Raw genomic sequence first — 6,602 nt, 5'->3', positions numbered from 1 at the left:
ACATATTAACTAGGCGTTACTTGAGAGCAGTTGTTTACAAATGATGCTGACCAGCATCAGGTACAGCAATTATTCAGATTCTTTTCCCTCAATCCTCAGATCTCCTGCAAGAAAGGGATTTCTTTTTCCTCTCCCTCCTTGTCACAGATTACCAACACATGAGCATTTGGCAGGTATAACCTTGACCATTCTTCTCCCATTATTTTTGCCTCCCAGCCCTTACTATTCACAGGACGTGTCGATTACAAGTCACAAAACTGGCTCAATCCTTAATGCATGTATAGGGTTCCCCAATGCAGTGTAGTCAATAAGCAGACTTCCAGTTCCAAACTGGAAAACCTATCTGTTGTGGGGTGAATTGTGTCCACCGCTGACTTCTGCAAATTCATTGGTTGAAGCCCTCGGTACCTCAGAATGTGAGTATATTTGGAGATGAGGTCTTTAAAAAGGTGATTATGTTAAAAAAAAAAAAAAAAGGAAAAGAAAAGAAGGCCTTTAGGGTTGTCCCAAATCCAATCTGACTGGTATCCTTCTAAGAAGAGGAAATTTGAGGGGCACCTGGGTGGCTCAGTCGGTTGACTTTGGCTCGGGTCATGATCTCACGGTTCACGGGTTCGAGCCCCGTGTCAGGCTCTGTGCCGACAGCTCAGAGCCTGGAGCCTGCTTCGGATTCTGTGTCTCCCTCTCTCTCTGACCCTCCCATGCTCATGCTCTGTCTGTCTCTGTCTCAAAAATACACAAACATTAAGAAGAGGAAATTTGAATAGGCAGGGAGACACCAGGGGCATGTGCACAGAGGAAAGATCAGGTGAGGCCACAGGGAGAAGGCAGCCATCTGGGAGCCAAGGAGAGAGGTCTCAGGAGAAACCAGACCTTCCAACACCTTGATCTTGGACTTCCAGCTTCCAGAACCGTGAAAAATAAATTTCTGTTGTTTAAGCCACAGCGTCTGTGGTATTTTGTTATGGTGGCCCCAGCAGATGGATACACTGTGAAAGTTTGAAGTTAATTACCTGTATTCTGGAGGTGAAAACCTATCCTTCTCATCACGGTTTTTCCATTTTTAACAAAGTCTTTATATCTAAATCCAGGAAGAAATATGAACATTAAGGAAGAACTTAATACTAATAATTCATGGGTCACCAAACATGTGCCAGGCACTGTTCTAGGTGCTTCATGGTATGTCAACCTATTCTGCACTGAACGGCTCAGGAAGCAGGACTACAGAGGTTGAGCGATCAGCTCCAGATCGTACAATTAGCAGAGAGGAAAAGACCGCATTTGAATGTACACCTGCCTGAGACAGCAGAGTCGTAAAGGGAGCAAAGGCTCTGGAGCTCCATGGCTCGGTTTGGACCCAGGTTTGCTGCTAAAAGTCAGAGTGTGAACTTTGGGACAGGTCACTTGTCCTCCATGAGCCTCAGTTTCTTCATCTGTAAAACGGCGATAATAACATTGATCTTGTAGGCTTGGCAAAAGGATGAAATGAGAGAACACACAAAAGAACAAGAACATAGTATATATTCAAAGCTCCCCTCTTCTAGCTTGTGCAGGCGGAGTCAAAATGAGAATCCTTGACCCTAATCTTTGCAGAAACTGCCTTATTTCAGCAGTGCTTTTTGGTTTTAGTAAAGAAAAGAATCTACTTCTATATTGATTTATATGTGAGCATGTAAAAATTAATAAGCTGATACCTATCAGGTGACTGATTTGCCTCTCTCTTTAAGCTGGGCCTGTGACTAGTTGTATCTTGGGATGTCTGCGTTCACCCCAGGCAGGGGATGTAGGAAAATCAAGTTAAGACTGGCTTGTCTTAACAGGTCAGAACTGAACCAACAAAGACTAGTGTGTGTACGAAAATATATATATTTGATTGGGAATTCTGACTTGAATTTAAATCTATTTTTAACTTGTATTTCTTAAATCACGATTTAATCACGGCTAAAACTACTGCTCTGCTGTGATTACCTCGAAATGAAAAATTTAATTAAAAACCAAAAGGGACGCCTGGGTGGCTCAGTCAGTTAAGCATCGACTTTGGCTCAGGTCATGATCTCACAGTTCGTGAGTTCAGGACCCTCGTTGGGCTCTGTGCTGACAGCTCAGCCTGGAGCCTGCTTCAGATTCTGTGCCTCCCTCAATCGTTCTCTGCCCCTCCCCCACTCATGCTCTGTCTCTCTCTCTCAAGAATAAATAAAACATTAAAAAATGCTTTAAAATAATAAATAAATAAATAAATAGAAAAAAGAAAAAAAGAAAAAAGTACCACTCAGTACCACATCTTGACTCAAAAACACTTCCTTCAATTTTCTAGGTAGATGACCTTGGCCAAATTCCCTAATGTCCTTAAACTCATTTTCCTCATCTGTAAAATGGCCACAATGATTCATTGTTTGGTCGTAAATGATAAATGCAGTGATACACACACACACACACACACACACAAACACACACACACACATATATGTGTGCTTCGAGAAAAAGGCATTTTCACAGCATTTGCTATGTGCCAGTCACTGGCCTGAGCACTTTACCTGAATTTATTTAACTCAGTTTAGTCTTTACAACAACCTTATGAAGTAGGTATTATTTCATCCTCATTTAACGGATGAAGAAGCTGAGATTCAGAGAGTGAAGTAACTTATTCAAGGTCACAAAGCTAGTAGGTAGTACTGAGAAAAGCCACCCCTTTTAATTTGACTGTTATTGAATTTCATTTTATCTGTTTTCATTTAAACAGAACTTTGCTCAAAATTACTAAATAAGGGGCACCTGGGTGGCTCAGTCAGTTAAGCATCCGACTTCGGGTCGGGTCATGATCTCGAGGTTCACAAGTTCAAGCCCCACGTCGGGCTCTGCAGCTAGCTCAGAGCCTGGATCCTGCTTCGGATTCTGTGACTCCCTGTCTCTCTCTGCCCCTCCCCTGCTCATGCTCTGTCTCTCTCTGTCTCTCAAAAAATAAATAAATAAACTTAGGGGCGCCTGGGTGGCTCAGTCAGTTAAGCGTCCGACTTCGGCTCAGGTCATGATCTCGCGGTCCGTGAGTTCAAGCCCCATGTCGGGCTCTGTGCTGACAGCTCAGAGCCTGGAGCCTGTTTCGGATTCTGTGGCTCCCTCTCTCTGACCCTCCCCCGTTCATGCTCTGTCTCTCTCTGTCTCTCAAAAAATAAATAAACTTGAAAAAGTATTAAATAAAATATAACCTATAAATAAGAATACTTCACAAAATTATGTGATGGTTTGTTTCAGATTTAACTTAGTTTTACCTAGGAATTATTTTTTTAAGTGTACAAACTATATTGATGATAAAATTGTATAGCTAATGTAAATGAAACTAAATACTGCTATTTAGTACTAATACTAAATATCACATAGAAGCTGAGAAATATATATTAGAAACCACAGGGGTGTGCTTACTGGGTATAGAATATACTATATATAATGTCCTGTAGACATATTTTTTAAAGTTTATTTGTTTATTTTGAAGGGGGGTGGAGAAAGTGAGTGGGGGAAGGGCAGAGAGAAAGGGAGAGAGAGAGAGAGAGAGAGAGAGAGAGAGAGAGAGAGAGAACCCCAAGCAGGCTCTGCACTGTCAGCGCAGAGTCCGATGCAGGGCTTGAACTCACAGACCATGAGCTCGTGAACCAAGCTGAAATCAAGAGTTGGACACTTAACCAACTGAGCCACCTGGGCACCCCTCCTGTAGATAGTTTTAAGTCAAAATGTACATTTAATATAAAATATCAAAACACTCCGCTTCAAAAATTACCATACCAATGTACTTTTTTCCATTCTTACTTTTACGTTATACAAAAAGGTGATCATAATATACAGGAAATCTCACCATCTAGTTCAAATTTTCCATCTTCTGTCAAACACATCTTTCATATTTATCTGTACTTTTCTTCACCCCACATGTGCAAGCACACACTTTGGGTGGCCTTGTACTGGATGCTGGAGATATCCAGAGAAAAGGACCCTGAGCTGGACACATAGATGGTAAGCTCATCAGAAGGATATGATTGGTGTTTCCACTGTAGAGTTTTCATAGATGAATTGGAAGACAAGAAAAGAAAGTGGGTGGGGAAGTATCCTCAGGCAAGCAGACAGAGAATGGCAAAGACCTGGGGCTTGGAAAGTGGAGTAGGTTTGAAATGATTTTGCTTCCTAGACTATAAAGAGGAACTCCAAGAAAGATGTGGGCGTGGAATGCCCCACCTCCTATGCAGTGTCCTAGAGTCTGGATATTTTAAGGACATTAAAAGCAAGAATGTCCAAACGTGACTGGATCTATATTTTAGAACTTTTACTGGGAAGAGTGTGGAAACTGAATTGGATTTAAGAAATTTGTGGGCAAAGTAATTCAGGATGTTAACAGCTACTGTGATCACAGGAGAAAGTATAAGAAAGTATGTGATCACTGAACAAAGACAGTGACAATGGAAACTGAGAAGAAAGGTAGTTAAAGGTGCTAACTTTGCTCTAGATCCCAGTCCTTCCTATGTGCTATAAACAAACAAAAAACGGTTTCTCACATTTTTTTCTATCTCTTGTATATTATTTATTAACAATCCAGAAGTAATTAGTTAAAACAGATATTTATTGTATTACTGTGTACCAGGCATTAGAATAGTGCTTTATAAGTAATACCTAATTTAATTTTCACCAAAGTCTTATAGGAACTGCTACTTTACTAAGAAAAAGTCTGAGGCACAGAAGGTAAAGCAACGTGCCCACGGTCACCCTGCTGGTCAGTAGCAGAGGCAAGATCCAAACCCATTTTGTCTGAACCCAAAGCTGACGCTCTTATGTCTCACCCACCCACCTCCAGACTGTTTCCGGTTCCTCTTACTCTCATGGACTCCTTGCCTCATAAGCTGAATCAGTCCTCCTGTCCCTCCTTAAAGGACAAACTTATTTTCCCTCTAATCTTTCCAACTGCTGTCCAATCTATTTCTTTCCATGTAATGTCTTGAACTCCTGCAATACCTATCTTCTTGCCAGCCATTTTCTTCTTAAATCTCAGCCCTTTGGTTTCTGTGCCTTGTAAATTTACTCACACTAATTATTGTTTTGAAAAATTCAAAGCATTTCTCCATCCTCCTTTTCATTGTGCTCTTTAGGATACTTTGTGTAATTAACTGCTCCTTTCTTCTTGAAGCTCTTTTCCCCCATGTGTGCTGGCCTTCCCAACATGGTCCGATGTCACTGTTGCAGTTCCTTCTCTGTTTCTTTTGTCAGTTCTTTTCTGTTGAAGAACGTGTTCTTCTATCCTCTGTGCATGCTACTTGAGGTTTTTATTTCCTTTTTTTTTTTTTTTTTTTTGTCCTCTGCTGTTCTCTTTCAGTATGATCTCTCAACTTACTCTTCATATTATGACTCTTTTAATTATTGTGATGGAATGTAAGTCTCTCTCTCCCTTCATTTCTCAATATTTTTTGAAGATCTAATTTCAAACTAACTTGGAGGTCTTTCTTCCGAGGCTTACTGATATGTATTTTACAGGGCCTTCCCAGCTTCCCTAAACACCTTCACTGCTGACCGGGTCACCTTCCCCCATATCTCCTGTAAACAGCAAAGTACACAAAGGATTCATTCTGCTCTTAATTTAAAACCTTTTTCCTGACTTTCATCTCCCTGGTTTCTTTGTTCATAAAGACAAATGCCAACCTGGTATTATGCTTACAGGATTAAAACTGAAGGGGCGCCTGGGTGGCTCAGTCATTAAGTGTCCAACTTCAGCTGAGGTCATGATCTCGCAGTTTGTGGGTTTGAGCCCTGCTTCGGGCTCTGTGCTGACAGCTCAGAGCCTGGAACCTGCTTTGGATTCTGTGTCTCCCTCTCTCTCTGTTCCTCCCTGGCTTGTGCTCTGTCTCTTTCTCTCTCTCTCAAAAATAAATAAACATTACAAAAATAATTTTAAATAAAATTGAAACCTGCAGGTGATAACAAGGGGGGAAAAAGTGACTAGGTCAGAAGAATAGCCATGGCGAAAAATAGCCATGGCTGAATCCATCTTGGATACACAGCCGGCACTCAGGCTCCTGAAAGAAAACTTTCTGTCCCATACTTGCAACTCAGAGCCTCCACAGCTAGTATGATTCAACGAGTAAGCATTCCATTGAACCAACAGTTCACCAGGCTAAAAGCGACTCTGGAAGTCCTGGGCAAGTAAATGATTACCATTCTTGTGGAGCCCTCTCAAGATGACACACGGTTGACACTGATCTGAAACACAAGTGCCAAACCTTAAAGTCCCAGCCTTGAAGTGATATGATTCAGGGGTCTTCGGTCAGAGCGCAGTTCGATTATCTCTAATGTCTGTACAAGACTGTCAACCGCACAACTAAGTTAAAAAAAGAAATAAAGAAAGAAAGAAAGAGAGAAAGAAAGAAAGAAAGAAAACAATGGTGCTAGTTACCTCTGCACCCCACCCCCATCCGCACCCCAATCGCCATGAGATGGGAATTCAGACATAAAACTTGGATACAGACAAACAGCAACACCCCTAAAATTTCTCTTCGTTTGCTTGTTTTTGTTTCTGATTCGGGGGAGTGGGGGGTAGCAGAGAGAGGAGGCCCTGAGGGTTGGAGGAGGACACC

Source organism: Panthera uncia, chromosome B1 (genome assembly GCF_023721935.1).
Source record: "Panthera uncia isolate 11264 chromosome B1, Puncia_PCG_1.0, whole genome shotgun sequence".
In the NCBI taxonomy this organism is placed as follows: domain Eukaryota; kingdom Metazoa; phylum Chordata; class Mammalia; order Carnivora; family Felidae; genus Panthera; species Panthera uncia.
Note: the sequence above shows the minus strand (reverse complement) of the source record.